Below are 16,219 nucleotides of genomic sequence, written 5' to 3' on the forward strand. Positions count from 1 at the left end.
GGAAAGAGGGAAGGAGGGAGGAAGGGAAGGAAGGAAGGAAGAATAGAAAAGAAATTCTCCTTCCTTGAAAGTTTTCCAGTCAGTTCCAATGTGTCTGATCCACACAGTCTGCTAAATACTGTGGACATATTTCCATTAGCCCTGAAAGGATTTTGGTCAGGCTCAGATTTATCAAGCATGTGTATTACAGTCCAATTGAGGTTATTGATACATATTAGACTTGTGGTGAGAGGGAGTGTGAGAAAAAAAAGAAAAAAAAAAAAGTGATCTTTAAAATTAGGAGGAGCAAGAAGTGTGGTCAAACACTCAGACCAGCTTTGAGTCAGGAAATATGTAGTTAATGTGGTGAAATAGAGAACACTGGGCTCTGGAGTGCAGTACTCTTAAATTTCTACAGATATGGGAGGTAACATTCTGAAAATCGTTTAACTTTGAGTCATCATGTTCCAGATCTTGGAAAGGGATGAAGAGTAGATGATGAGGAATAAAAGGAATGGTATCTTTGCATCAAGACTATCCCATCTCTCACAGTAAAGGCATGCATTACTAACAACATAAAAGAGAGGAAAGTTTAATATATAACAAAAAAGAGAGCAGGAAACTTTAAAAAGGTAACCTTTCACATCCATTGGAAACAATACTGTGTAGAAAGCTCAATGTACTTCATTCATCAAAGCTGATAGCAAGATAAATACTTGGGTCTGATTCTTCCAACAAAAGTATTTCCCTCATGGTATTACACCTGCAGGCTGGAATCTCTCCAGCCTTATCCTTTATGCGGTTGAAAAAGCTTTTGCTCTCTGTCTCAGTGGATGAAGGATGAGTCCTAGAGTTTCTTTATAGATGTTGAGTCCATGGGAGTCCAGAGACACTAGTCATTGGGGTCTCCAAATCAGGTGGTAAAAACTGATCTGTTTACAGAGCAAACCAGACAAACAACAAACAGATCAACCAGGGAAGGTCTGAGATCTTGGTCCTAAATTATATCTGGGAATAGAGATACACAAAAGGCTTGGGAACACTTCAAATTTAGGTTGCAAAGTTCAGACATATATTGCCAATTTACAATAATTTACATTATTTTTGTACAGGTTCATGCCACTTTCATGCCTTTTCTCAGGCTTGAAGTTTTCTGGCTTTGCAGAGTGTGAGATCTCTAAGATCTGTTCATTAGAAAATATTTCTGTCACCCGGAGGAGAAGGTGGAAAGCTCAAAAATTAGTCAGACTTTCACAAATAACAAGGGAGAGTGACATTTCCTGAACTACTCACAAGTCGGGTACTTCCAATAATTTCACAAAGAAAGACAAAACTAGAATTATTAAAAAGTGAAGTGAGCGCAGCAACTGAAGAGCTGTAGTAGTAACTTTTTTTTAAAACCAGTACATTATAAAATGAAATCTTTTTGTTATCAGCTCTGTTTATAATGCAAACAGTGATCATAAAAAGTTAAAACTGTATTTTTTTCACTAACGTAGAGCAATATTGACAAAAAGACCATTCTAATTTCTACATCAACCTGCTACTGCTGGCCCAGGAATGTAAAGAATTTGAAAAGCAAAGCATTAGAGAGCTTTAAGACAGCTCTACTTGGGAAATAGGACTAACAGTGCAACAGTTCTGTTACCTATATAGAGAAGCAAAAGTAACAGAATGTAAGACACCGGTATGTGTTCACATCAGAACCTTATGTCAGAACAGAAAATTCAATCTATTTCCTGAGTCAGAGACTCCTGTCTCACTCACAAGACCAGCACTCTTTCCTATATATGCTTTCCCCTTGTCTCCTGAGGTCTGGCTATGTTTCAGTGGGTAAAAATACATTTTTGCTGTTCTGCTTTTTCGGATGCTCTCTATGAAGCAAGATGTCCAAATTTTAGAAGAAGGATGGTACTACTAGCTGAAGTCAATAGCAGAACATCCGGTGATTTTGGTGATACTCTATCACATAACTGCCAGGCAACAACTTTTGTTGCACGATGTTTGGAGAAATCATTTCTCCCCTTCACCTCAATTTCCCTGTCTCCACCCTGAGAGTGTTACCTTATAGACTACGTGCAGATTCTGGGAGGAAAATATTAGAAATAAATCCTACATTTAAATTTGAGATTACTGTTCCTGTGGATTTGTTATCACTAGACCTGTGGATGGAAAGACTTGTATGGGCTGGTTGGTATTATGTTGAAGTAGGGGAGGCAGTTCTGCCAAAAATGGCTGAAATTGACTGTAACTTCTAGAGATACTAATTTCTGCTGTAAAAGAGGCATGTCTTGTCTCCCAGTCTCTCCCAGTAAGAACAGAAAAGGTTGGAAAGGACATAGATCTCATTGAAGTAAAAATGGTAAATTCATAACATCCCTGTATTCGTCTTCCTTCCTCCCCAAGCCTTTGCAGTATATTTAATGCAACCATAAAAGCAATCCCTCTGTAGCTAAAAATAAGAACATCATAGTGTAAAACTGATTTGCAAAAGAGAGAGGTGGTTCAGAAGAAAACAAGATTTTGTAGTGGAATAACAGCTACAACATTATGGCCTGTGTAAATAAAATCTTAATGGCTTCCATCTTAAGACAGGTGGAAGGAGATTTTCAAGTCTGAAAAACACCTGAATATAGAACTTATCATAGGGAGACACATGTAGGCAGCCTACGTGCAACATAACCGGTTTTCTTCATATAAATTCTAGAAGGCCAGGCTAATTTAAACCAAATTTTTTACTTCACATGTTGCTATCCAAAGGAATGGAAAACCAACTGAAAACAACTGTGCCTGTCCAAATGCAAGCTGTTCAATGGAGCTAAACATCAGATCAACAAAAAGCAGTAATTTGATGTGTGCATAAGGAAATCATGCACCAGAAGTGCTGGATGTGTTTTATGAAACGAGAGTGAGTACTGAGAGAGTCATTTCCCTTTGCTCCACTTGCTCACGCAAATGCACACACCTGTAAGCTATGCACTGAATGCCACAAACTTCTTTACTGGCTATGTTCCAGCAAAAGAATTAGAACCTTGAAAAGGAAAGGAATGGTTTTGCTTTTTCCCACACTCCACTCCTCCTTTCTGGAGAAGGTGGGAGATAGGTGACTTTGACCTACACTTGTACTTCTGCCAGTTTCTTCAACACGTTAGTCAGTTTGCTCTGTCTTTGTTTCAGTGATGCATTGTGTAACATGTGAACAAGCAGAAAGCCAAGTATGCATCAGCAGGAAGGCTTGGAGTACTCTGATTTTTTGGCATAAGCTGATGTATTGTGAGCTGGGTACTAATTATCTGACAGTGAGCCCTTGGAACTGGCAGCTGTACACTGGAGACTGGTATTCTGAATAACTTCATACACAGAGTATAGCTGTGGGGAAAAAAAAAGACCTGAGAGGTTTGGAATCTATTGATCAATTACACACAACGGTGACAGTAGTTCAAAAGTTGTAAATTTGCTGTTTTCCAATCAAACATCTGCCACTTTACTCCTGTTCACTTCACCTCCCCTGTGACCCCACTGCCTTGAGCTCAGCCCTATCATTGGTTACAGACTAGAAGGCTGTGAGGAAGGAAGAGCTTATGATACAATATCCTGGATGCGGGAAGAATATATTTCAGGGTATTTACCAGCATAAATAAACTAGCAGATAGCTGTGAAAATGTGTGTGTTTTGCTTCATTGGAAACTGAGATGTCGGTTCCTCATTGATAACGGGGACTGGTAGGATTTCCTTACTTCCCAGTGACCTTGTGGGAAGCTCAGAGGTTTGTGGTAACAGGGTATCTTAGATGACACATTGACCTATTGTCTCTAACAGGAAGAACATAAGTCAACTGTCATCCATAGGGTTTCTTTCACAGCTGATTTACTACCTTTATACTAATGCATTTCTGCTGAGGTCCATGCTATGACTCAGCCAACCAGCCATGAAACAGAGCTCAGTTCTGCAGGATTTCACCAGCTACTTTTCCACAGAGCTAAATATAACAGGTGCTGTGCTCTAAGAGACAATTCAGGACATGACTTTCCCTTCTCTTGTCACAGAAACTTTTGATGAGCCTAAATACTCAGGCATGTTATTTTACAAGGCATGCAAAGGGAAGAACTCCCAATGTCAAGATCTAGAACAGGTTGCTGAAACCAGCCCACTGGAACAGGTTGCCCAAGGAGGTTGTGGATGCCCCATCCCTGGAGGCATTCCAAGACAGGCTGGATGTGGCTCTGCGCAGCCTGGTCTGGTGGTTGGCGACCCTGCACATAGCAGGGAGGTTGAGACAAGATGATCACTGTGGTCCTTTTCAACCCAGGCCATTCTATGATTATATGAAGAGCTGGCAGTGCTTCTCAAATGAGGGTTTAAGTAGCTGCTAAAAGATTCTCAAGGAGCTCACCCAGCCCTGGCCTATGGCACTCTCTGTGAAACTCAAAGGCCTTGTGAAGCTGTGGCTATCATCCAAATGAGTGTCCAAAAGCAAACATGCTCTCCAGGACACACAGGACATGGTGTGATCAGGCACAGCAGCTCACCCAGCTCTAGATAACTTCATTCCTTTGCTAAACAAAGATTTGGAATCTGTTCATACAGTTGCAGCATCTCTGCAGCAAAGAGATAGTTTGGTGTATCAACTGCAAAATTTGGTGTTTTAAACTTATTTTATCCTTTCAAATGCATATTGTATCATAATCAGGATGGCCAGTGCTTTAGCCATCAGATCAAAGTTGATAATGGAGACGACCTGTTGTCACAGGTTCACTAGTAAGTATTTCAGATACATCGCAGACAGCATCTTGCCTGGTTTTTTGTGGAGAAATTTTGCAACCTTAGCATAGAAAAGTTCTATTATTTCCTGCAGGACTTCCTGGTGACCTCTTGTCACTGGCAGTGTGCAAATGCTTTAGTCTAATTTGCTTTTCAATTAGCCATCAGTCTACAACCTGCAGAAGCCTTGAAAGAATTGACTGAAAGACTCACAACCAAATAGTTTCTACTTGGACTGATGGAGGAGAAATCTTCAATCAAAACCCACAGAAACAGAGATCAGAATGGAAAGAAAAAACAGTTCAGTGCCACAAGTTAAAGGTAATTGCAAAGAGTGTTAAACCTTGATAGATGGATTCGGACAGTGGGATTTGCGATCACACTTTTCCACTGGTTTCTTTCCTGCCTGAAGGCAGAAATCTGAACTCATCTGTTAGAAACACATATTGGGTGGTGCATACAGTAAACTATTTTGCTTTTCATAAGAGAATAATAAACTTTCCAGGATAAGTGTTCTTTAAAGGAAACTACTGAAAGATGCTGAAGGTTATAATAAAGTCTTCATTAATGGTTAACAAGGGACAGACTCAGGGCAAAAGCTTGCATCCACTTCCCCTTCACAACTGTAGTTTGGAGATCTTTAATGTTGTTACACAGCAACATTATGAGGAAGAAAACATCCCCATTTTATTCATCCACAGGAGAAAAAGTACTCTATTTCAAACATAGAGTGAAACTATGCTACAGATTTTGCTCTCCTCTCTCCCAAATCCCTCTCCCTTTCCTTTGCCAGACCTAATAATCACCAAAGCCTTTCCTTAAACAATTCAGCTCACAAAGCTGCAAAGTACTACCAAAAAATTCCTTTCTGCTGGTTTCATGAGTTGAGTTGGCCTAGCCAAATATCAACTGAGCACCAAAACATACAGAGAAAAGAGGACAGCACCACGTGCTGGAAGTGGAGTTCTGAAAAGAAGGGAATGGAGCTTCCACTTTCTGGCAGCAGTAAGCTTATCTGGATCAGATAAGTTCTAACAAGTTTGTAACTTCACTCAGAGGGGAGAACTGAATCTGGTTAGTGCCCTCAACATCCATCCACATTACTTATGGCCAAGGATTAACTTCTAGTGGTCTGAGGTGCTTGCTTTATGATCTGAGCTCACAGGCTTTGACTTGCGGTGAGGAGATTTATAGGCAATGTTCCTTCATGTGTGCAGTAAGAAGTGTGTATTAGATATTAAGTGGTCCTGAGAAAATTTAGTCAACTACTAAATGTTCCTCAGCAGGTGCTTACATTCAGTGGCTATTTTACGCACTAGAGAGAAAGATGGCCTTTCCTAAAAGCTCGTCTTTTTCATTAAGGTGTTAAAGAGACAATGTTCTGAGGGTGTGGTTACCTGAAACACAAGAGATGCTTAACTTTCTTTTCTTTCTGAATTATCTCAGTGAGGCATATTATTGTGTGACCCCCAAAGCAGCTTTGTTGGCACAGGTGACGTGGTGGCAAGAAAATAGCCAGCAGCCATCCTCATCAACTGACTTTTCCAAAGTAGCCAACAAACTCTGTAAGGACACACTAAGAAAATCACCTGGAAAACCAGCTATACAAACAACCAGATCTTGAACTCCCTTGAACACGTATATCTTCTCCAAGAGCCCAAGCAAATCTAGGAAAAAATAAAATCTCAAAAACTCACCATATAACATGACAAAATTTTGGGAAAACTTGTCAAATCATGCAAGAACTCTTGCAGGATTACAAAACAAAAAGAAAAAAGACCAAATCAAATGTTATCATCTATCCAAATAGCAATAATAATAATAATAGAACAGGGTATATAATTTTCCTGTCCCAAACAGCATAGTGGAGAAGTTTCATTTTCTCCTGCTTTGCCAGGCATGCGTCTCAAAGACTTATCTTCTCACTTTTTGCAGTGTGCCTGTAGCAAAAAGACACTTGATGACAGCATCACATATTCTGAGTTTTTATGATCATTAACACTTTCAATCAAGCCACAATGGCTTTAGAAGAGAAACTCCTTGCTTTCCTCACAGCTTTCTCTTCTGTTTCTTCCTAACTTCTGCATTAAAATAGCTGGATTTTGCAACTTCAGAATTGCCTTTCTTCTGCCCTTTTGGACTTCTGCTTCCTGTTCTGCAATGCTGTGCAGTGCCTTTAGAATCCTTGTCTTGCAGTGGGGTTTGAACACACATTCCCTGGTTGTGATTTAGCGGCATTCAGAAAAACTGAGGAGGAAGAAGGAGCAGCAAGAGGACACAAGGTTCAGAACCCTTCCTCTGTGTTATGAAAGACCTCTAGTCACTGTAAAGCACTTCCCAAGTTATGTTTGCACTAAAAAAGGCAGGGTAGAGCAGTCAGAAACTTCTGTTAAACCAGGCATTGCTAGAATGCACACCATGATGCTACAGATGAGTATTTGCCAGCTGTATGCAAATTACGGTAGCTCACTCTCTTTCAGGGACTCAACTGATTTACAGAAACAAAATGTTAACTTCTTGTTGACTGCAAGAGACAAAGGGTTTGTAGCCAATGTCTGCTTTTGAATCTTTTCGGTTTTACAAGAAGTTCTACATCTTGAGTCTGAGTAGAGTCTGCTTGATTACTGTGCAGCAACTTGAATGAAAAGCAAAATCTGCATTTTCTGTCTTGTCCACTGGGAGTATCCAGGCAATGCATTCCATTTAGGTCCCTTCATTTTCACTTTGATTCAAATCACAAAGATTGAGCTTTGTCTCATATTAAGTCCTACAAGGCAGGAGCAACCACGGTAAGGCCAGTGGGGAAACATTACATGGTGAAATGTTTTTCCTTCTAGCATAACAGGATGACTATAGAATCATAGAATCATTTGAGTTGGAAGGGCCCTTGAAGGCCGTTTAATCCAACTCATCTGCAGTGAACAGGGACACCTACAGCTAGATCAGCTGCTCAGAGTCCTGTCCAGCCTGACCTTGAATGTCTCCAAGGACAGGGCATCCACTGTCTCTCTGGACAACCTGTTCCAGTGCTCTGCTATTATAGTCTTCTAAGCCAAGAGAGGATTCTCTCACAAGGAAGAAATATTCAGCCATACTTACATGGGTTTTTGCACTCGTTTGCACCAGTGGAATCATGCAAAATGGTAACAGCGAGGCCAAAATATTGCCCTGCATTTCTCTAATTTTTTTTTTTTTTTAAAGAAAAAAACAAAACAAAACAAAACCTTGGCCACTGTGGGGCCAAGTAACACAGAGTGACCAAGCTGTATTATGCACTACTTCAACCTGTGTGGTCCTAAGAGTAAACTTTATTTACAGAGGATTTTTTTCAGCTCACACATAAACTAATGTCATATTTTCATAAGATGAAACTAATAATGTGTTTTTTTTGTCTTCGGTGCAACTTGAGGATTTACAGGTGCAAAGTCAACTGTTAATTCCTCCGGGACACAGGGGGCCAAACACACGCCAGTCAAGTCTGTGCCACTTGTTGGAAAATTTGGAGCAAAAACTATCCTTCCAGCATCGCCTAAGATAGTGCTGTTTGGCACATTTTCAGACCACATCACAGATTACAATGGCAATTAAATAATACTGATTTCTTGTCCTGTGCTGTCCCTTCCCTTCTATTCACCAGCAATACTGTGTCCAACAGATTTTACAGAAACATCAAAATAGTGGCAGAGCACAACATGACCATCAATACTTTACTTGCCAGCTGAAGGCTGATAGGTGAAGAGCTTCAAGAGTCCTAGATGAAAAAAACTGTGCGGACAATTTAGCAGTAGCCTTGTTTGTTAGTTACTAACAAGCTATGATTCAGATACACAAGTGAAATGGTAAACTGGATGAAAAGATGCCTTCTTTCTCAGGATTTCTCTTTCCTTTTCTTAAAAAAAAAAATAAAAATAAAAAATCTACATTTCAGCATCTAAAGTGCTCACAGGACTGTTCAAATTTAAAACTGCAGTAGTAGATGAAGGATTTCATGTGCTAATATGTGTCTCCACTTTATGGACCACGTTCTCCAGTGCAGAAGAGGATAAACATTTTTTTTTTTTTATTATGACAGTAGAAATGTGCAGCATCACTGTACTTTGTTCACAAATGAACAAAGTTCCCTCATATAGGGAACAGAAACAGAACAAAAGCCAAAAATTGTAACATAAACAGAACCTAAAAAGATTGTAAGACAGGAAATCAAAATGTGTTGAGATTTTTGATTTTTTTTTTTTTTTTGACGGATGTTGGTGTGTTCTTAACCATTTATTAAAATATGCCTCTTTCCTCACCTTCCTTCCCATGACAGTGAAGTTAATGCAAACATCCAGTCCTATTCCAGTCCTATAACTATGAAATTTAGCAGTAATTTTTATGAGCCTCACAACTGCAACATCCCAAAGTGTGCACTTTGCAAGCACTGAATGAGTCATCACACACAGATGACAGGCAAGTCAGTTCAGATGAAAGTTTTGTAGGTGAGATTTTATGCTGTCTTTCCATACTGTGTGACATTTTAAATAGAGAGACTCAAAGCTGTAATCTTGTTCTCAGAGCAGCAGGACGTGTTTCAGCAGAAAGAACAGCCTGCTGCTGGCCAGCTCCATCCACCAGCCTCCCGGGCTACATTCATCAATCATTTCATTTCAAAGTCTTGAGTTTTCCATAATATTTTTTATAAATGCTTCTCTCTTTTTACCAAACACTTCTTTGTCCCAAGAGCCTAGGTCATCACAGAGCTGTGTCAACCTTTCAGGACAGAAGTAAGAGAAGTCACAGACTTTTTGAGCCTTGTCTTTTCCATTTTTGGAGAAACAGCACTGATTTCATCCCCTGATTTAGGGAAGTACACATCTCCTTGGCTTTTCTGCCACATATTGATTTTAGCAGTAAACTCCTTGGAACATGATTGTCTTAAGTGTACTCTCCAGGGGAGCTTGCTGGGTCGTAACACTTCCTTTGAGAGTCTTGGGAAGGTGCCATCCCTTCAGGGGTTGCTCAGGACTCTTGGCACTGTCCAAAATCATGGTTACATTGGAGGTAACACTATCTCCATTTAGTTCCTATTTGGACATAGGTTTGAAGGAAGGGAAAAGCCAGCATTCTTCACATACTGTGACTTTTATGATGATTGCATAAAAAAAGACTCAAAGGCCTTTCACAACCCTAACCTTTCATAACTCTTGCCAAGATACCATGGTCTTGATTCTTTACTTAACAGTCTAATTTCAGATTTATCTACAGTGACCCTGAAAGGGACTCCACTTTAAACTTCCCCATCCCTACTTAGGTCATTTTATGCCACGTTTATTTTGTAAAATTGTGTATTTGTACTGGGCAGCAAGAGTTTCTTACCAAGCAAACCAGATACTCTTATGTGATACATTAATTGTATGTCACCAGGGTATATAGCTCTGTCTATCTGGCTTTTCTATTAACTACTTGATCCTCTTTCCACCTCTAAACAAGTTCATTGCACTATTTGTGAAAGAGTCATTTCCCTAATTTTATCATTTTGCGCCTGTTGCCCACACTACACATCTATATTTTAGCAATCAGCACAAACTGGAGAGTACAGATGAATCACCAACAGGTTCAGTAGTTGCCTGATTTTCTTCATTTGACTTGCAAGTGAATCTGGAGGCTTTTTTTGCTCATACCACACTACCAAACCTGCAAACTGCTCTTCAGCAAAAACACTGCTCCACACAACGTGTAGCCTTGCGTAGGCTGTCCCTGTTTTTACCTTGAGTTACATGTTGCACTAGAATAGAAAACATGAGTCAGAAAGGTTAAGGGTTAAACTGTTAAAAACAAAAGAGGAGAAAATTCATTCAGAAAACTGTGGTTTGTAATGGGTGAGAGGAAGTACTGTAAAATTTCTTGTAAAGCCACAATGGCCAGCTCATCAAAGGAAACCCCTCCTATCAGAGGCTTGCACAATGCCTCCTGAAGTCTGAATGGTTGCCAAGCCATGACCACGCAGTTAAGGGAGCGCAACAAAGAACCTCTAATTAAGAGAATATTTCCATCTTCCTGTCCAACTTATTCCCCATCTTCTTTTTCCTTCTTTCCCCCTGCGTTAATTATTTTTTAACAGCATTAACTTTCTTAGCAGTTTCCCTCTCTTTTTTGCATTTTTCCTCTGGTTGCCTTGCAAGCTGGAATGAGATATTCTCTATATGGAAGCAAAGACTCTCTAGAATTCTTTTCCACTCATTGATTTGGCACTCACCAAACCAACATCATCAGCCTGTAATTAACTATTTAGCTTCAAAATACCCCAGCAGCTTTCTGCTGGTTAAGTCCACTGTGATGGCATTGAACATCATAGAGAGTATAGAGGTAAGACCGTACAGCTGGATGCCAGAAATGAAGGGCCACCTCGTTATTTCTTCTTTTCCGTTGTGAAAAACCAATAACTCAGCTCAGCTCTTTAGGAAACCACTGCTTCAGCATGATAGAGGCTTGTCCTAGATTGCAGTGTGCTATGGTCAGCATACTGTTTACGTATGTATTTAGTGAAAAGTTGACTTTGGAGTGTCTGAGATGGGGCTTTCCTGTTTTTTCTATTTTGGTAGAATCTGTGGAATAATGGCTTAGATTTGTTCTCAGGCCTTTCATTTCTTCCCTTTTGACTTCCCCTTACATTTTCTACTACAGAGTTCCCCCTCAAAAAAATCAGCATTTGTCTCTCTAGACTGCAATTTGCCCTAAATGAACCAACAATGAGTTGCACAGCCTTTCTTGATGTAAACAGTCTTTGTTCATAGTTCTGTATGTTTGGCATACTCTGTTCCTGAGGTACGGCTCCAGAATGCAAACTCAGCACTATTCCCTTGAAATAGCACCTTACATACTTCAGCAAGAGCCTTTTGAATTTTATTCATATTCTCCAACATATCTGTACCCTTGTCAAGCTACTGTGATTGGGGTTATAGAAAGTATATTTGACTGCAGAATGTACACACCAAAAGTACAAGACTGAGAACAACTGCTTGCAGAATCACACTTAGCACAGCTTTCAATTTGGAAATGAACCACAAATAATTGTTTTCTGAAAATAGTTTTCTGAGCAGTTTTGTTTCCACATTACTATAGTTTTATCCTGACTACTTGTCCTTTTTCATTTACAAAAAATGTACAAGAACAAAATGTCATTCTAGAAACTTAGTATATTTACAGTTTCACCCTTATTCTCAAAATGCCTCAGTATGGGATGTGCTGAATTCAAGAGTTTGATTTTTTTTTTTTTCTTTATTTCCTTTTCTGTTCCTGCAAGTTAAAGCACAACTAATTCCCAAAAGGAAGCCTGTGACCCCAAACTGTTTGAAAGATTCACAGCAATATCAATACACTCAATGAATGCTTTCATGAGACTATTTCACACATTTCAGAGCATATCCAAATGAAGTAAAAGCCATATAACTTCTATGCTGACAATACTCTTTGGCTTTTCCATGACTCATCCTAAAGCCAACGCGATGGACAGCTGTCTGCTGTTATTTTTAGCTTTTATCAACTTGTGCAATTCTTTACTGCAAGCTGAGCAAATTTCCACAAAGCATTCATGGGGCAGAGGCTGCAGATAGAAAAAAAAAAACAAAAACAAAGTGTTGAAGATTGTGGAGTAGATAATCTTTAGAAAGAGAGAGTAATGTGGGATGTCAAGAGACACTGTGTATTATACATTACTCCTAACAGTTTCAAGAGTTTAGAGAATCTAGTTGCCATGCTGTTGGGGTTTTGGTTGATTAGTTGTTTGGTTGAGGTTTTTTTTTAATGGAAATGACTGGTGATTTGGGGTTTTTAATGATAAGCAACAGTCCAATTGAATGCTTTTGTCTAAAGACACACAAGTCACATTTTTGCACTTCCTTGCATGTTTGTGAATATGCATGAATAAGATTTGCAGGCACTAAAAATGGCTAAGGCTGTGTTCACAGTTCAAAATCTGGACCTTAGGCATATCCAGCTGGATAATATTGTTACAAATTGCACAGCAATAGCATCAGCATGCAAAGCATGGCATATCCATGCTACAGAATCTATAGGCCTTTGGCTTCATCAAATATTTACTTTTTCTAATCATTCTTGCTATCTATTTTTGGTTAAGTGGAAAGATGGCTATTATTAGAATCCTGGCTACAATTTGAGCATCTTTTGCAATAAAATCTTCATTGTTTTTACTGATTTGAACTACAGTGAAGAAGATGGAATTATTCTTGCATGCTATTAAAGAGAGGTCATGAAGTAATTTAGACCAGTGGTGGAAATAGTATGAGCTCATTTTTAGGTCTTACCATAGATTTCCTACATGCCATTGGATAAATGTCATTGTCTCTTAGACTTCCCAGCTGTGATGCAGATACTCCTTTTCTTCCTATTTTAGACTATTTCATGTGTAAGATTTTTTCACAGGGGATATTATGTTTCTTTGTTCCTACACATATTACAGGATAGTATTATTAAGAGATTCTGTGATGTAAAGGTCCATGTACAGGGTTTTTTTGGCTTACAGGTCTGTGTACCTATCAGATGTGGGGGGGCAAGGATTGAATGTAGGTGAGCTTTGCAGCCACAGACTGCTGCTGCTGGTGCTGGGGAGTATGACGCACACACAGGATGTCAAAAGAGGAACAGTATCTGCCTCCTTTATTAACCTCACAGTGGTTTTAGGTGATGCTGCAAGGTCAGTTCTAACTCTCTCGTGTGAAACAAACCCCTTCCGCCTCATCTGTGCACGTATGGAGGTGTGTGCTGCGGTGGGGTCTTTGCATTGTACCTTTGTGTGGTGTGGATAGGAAATACGAGCCAGAAAGAAAAGCACACTGCAATGAAAAGCAGATCCCACGCTCATCTTAGTTTACTTGTGGCAAGCAAGGAGGAAGTGGTGCTGGGGTTACTGATGTGAGACAACATGTGCTTACTTTCCAGAGCTCCTCTCTGCAAATTTTCTCAGCAGTCTCACAGCTTCATTCAGCCTGTTAGCTTTGGGTCCCCGCTACGTTACAACCAAGCCCAAACTGCTTTAAGTGTAACCAATAAACTTTGTCACCCAACATCTCTCCATACATCTACATTGTCAAGATGAATCATTCCTGGATTCGCACCTGGACTGCTTTATCCCCTTGTCCACAATTCTTATGTCAGGTTGCTCCCTGATGAGCTAGCCACAGAACTGATGAATCACTTCCCCATGTAAGAAAGCCCTAGGATCTAAGGGAAGGTGAGGTGAGCTCTCCAGAATTAGCTCCACACACGCAAATCCAAGGAGCTGACATCAAATCGTATTGGAGAAGGGCTCACTGCCGAGTGCAGGAAAGCAAGATGATTCTGGGTTTGCTTCTGGATCTTATGCTTCAGACTTCCTTTACAGCCCCATCAGACAGTATCTAGGGAAGGAGACTCAGCTGAGCATACGCTACAGGCAAGTCTCAGTCCTTTCACAGCACCAAACCTCCACTCATGAAAAGGCTGCTACATAACAGTGTCACACAATATTTGGTATGTAACTGGCTGCCAAGCAGTTAAAAACTACCCTCTGTACGCTAATGATAGCATGTATTGAAAAAAGGATTTCATTATTTCACTTTGTCTAGCACTGGGACACAGGGACTGAAAGACAGATTGGCATATGGATCAGCATGCTCTCATGCAGCCCAACACACTACTGTGTATTGGAGAAGTAAATTTTTCTGTCTTATAAGTTAATTAACGTGGTGGAAAGTAAATCTAGATTCATTGCACTGGTCATGCTCCTGCTGACAGCAATACATTCTATATTGGACTGGAACAGCGTTTGTGTCTAAAAACTTCCCCTGTAAAGTCAGAAATCACCTTTTACTTGTCCCTGGGCAATGCAGCTCAGTGTACCTGATGTCTTCATTTAAAATTCAAGACAGTCATAAAGACCATCATGTAAACTCCCTTCTGTTGATACTACTGTGAATTTCAGATGTAACGTTGAGAACTGGTATACATTACGTGTTTTCATTAACAGAAGCTAATGATGCTTTTCTTGTATAATGTAACTTTTACTGTTCAACACATTTCTATTTTTTTTCACTTGTTTTGTTATTATTTTTTTTGTTTGCTTGTGTGACAATGATCACCAGCACTGCTGACTCCACATTTAGATGGCTATTGAACAGATGAAGGAAACCATAACTCAGGTATGCAGTTATATATAAATTCAGTTATCTCTGAATTTATAAAAATAGTTAATGCTAAGCTGAGATGGAAGTAGATTTGAGGTAAAGAGCCACTTACCACTGCAGGAGTTCGTGTCTTCCCCAGTCCAATCAGGATGTACCCACAGCAGGCTTAGGCTGACCTTGTTTAAGGGGAGAGTTATTCAGGAGGGGCTATTAAATGTGGCCTAAGTCCAAGTCTAACCCCCAAATAGCAAGATGTCCTACAGGAATGGAGGTCGTTATGACCTGTGAAGCCTGCTCTTGATGTCACTATGAAGTCACAGTTAGATTGAAGTACTGGGATATTGCACAGCCTGGAGAATAAACTAAAAGAAACCCAAGGACAAGTGCAGGTCAAGGGAACATTTCTCTGAAAAATAAAGAATCAACTTCTTTATTAAATATCTTACTTTCATGTATATGACTATAACACCTCAGTAATATTAAAAAATGGTGTTCAGTGTGATATATAGCCAAATAGTATCTTCAATCAGTAGAAGCTAGCCTTAAAATAAATTTTAGTTCATGGATTATTGCTGGACCATGTAAGTTGAAAAGATAGGTTTTCTGCTGCAAAAAATTTATGACTCATTCAAAGCCACCCGAACAGATAAGTTGATGTATGCCTTATCTACAATAAAGAAAGTGATTGGGATGAATTCCCAAACATGTGGTTATGTGAACGATGCAAAAGTTGAGATGTATGTACATGCTGAAGGAAGAGACTGGTTTTTGACTAGACTCAGAGAAGCTCCTCCCACAGGTAAAGAGTAGATACCATGAGACAGATGTAGTGATGAGAAAATAGCGATTACCTGGAATTCAGACCAATACGTTTCTGTAGATTCTGATATTATACATACACCAGAAACGTAATGGAAGTGACACACGTAATAAGAGCTTATCTCAGCTTCAGTCAGCTGGGGCCCATGCACACAAAGAAGGAGACAAAAAGTGTGAAGCGTGAACCTTTTTATTCTTTTTTATAGATCAACCACAGAAATCTGTAGGTGTAAAACCTCATGGTTTTTTTTCAAACAGCTTCATATTCTTAATAATTCATTTTTTCTTTTTTCTTTTTTTTTTTTTTCCGTTTAGGAACAGAAACACTCTCTTAGTTTAAAAAATGTACTCACTTGCATTAAAAAAGCAGCAAGTATTACTAAGTAAGTAGGACACTCCGAAAGTAATGCCTCCTATTTATTTCCACAGAAACTAACACAGATATAGAGAGCACAAGAACACTAGTTAATGGAGAAATTCTCAGCTACAAAATACCATTT

General features: G+C 39.5%; 1 long non-coding RNA gene across 1 annotated transcript; it reads right to left on the minus strand.

The window, feature by feature from the left end:
* Window positions 1–12,106: 12,106 nt before the first annotated feature.
* Window positions 12,107–15,191, minus strand: LOC116227512 (uncharacterized). Its single transcript, XR_004166580.2, has 2 exons — window positions 15,013–15,191; window positions 12,107–12,322 (listed from the first exon to the last, which is right to left on the minus strand). It is a non-coding gene; the product is annotated as an uncharacterized LOC116227512 (long non-coding RNA).
* Window positions 15,192–16,219: the final 1,028 nt, after the last annotated feature.

Source organism: Phasianus colchicus, chromosome 3, assembly GCF_987193195.1.
Source record: "Phasianus colchicus chromosome 3, bPhaCol1.hap1.1, whole genome shotgun sequence".
NCBI classification, from domain to species: Eukaryota; Metazoa; Chordata; class Aves; order Galliformes; family Phasianidae; genus Phasianus; species Phasianus colchicus.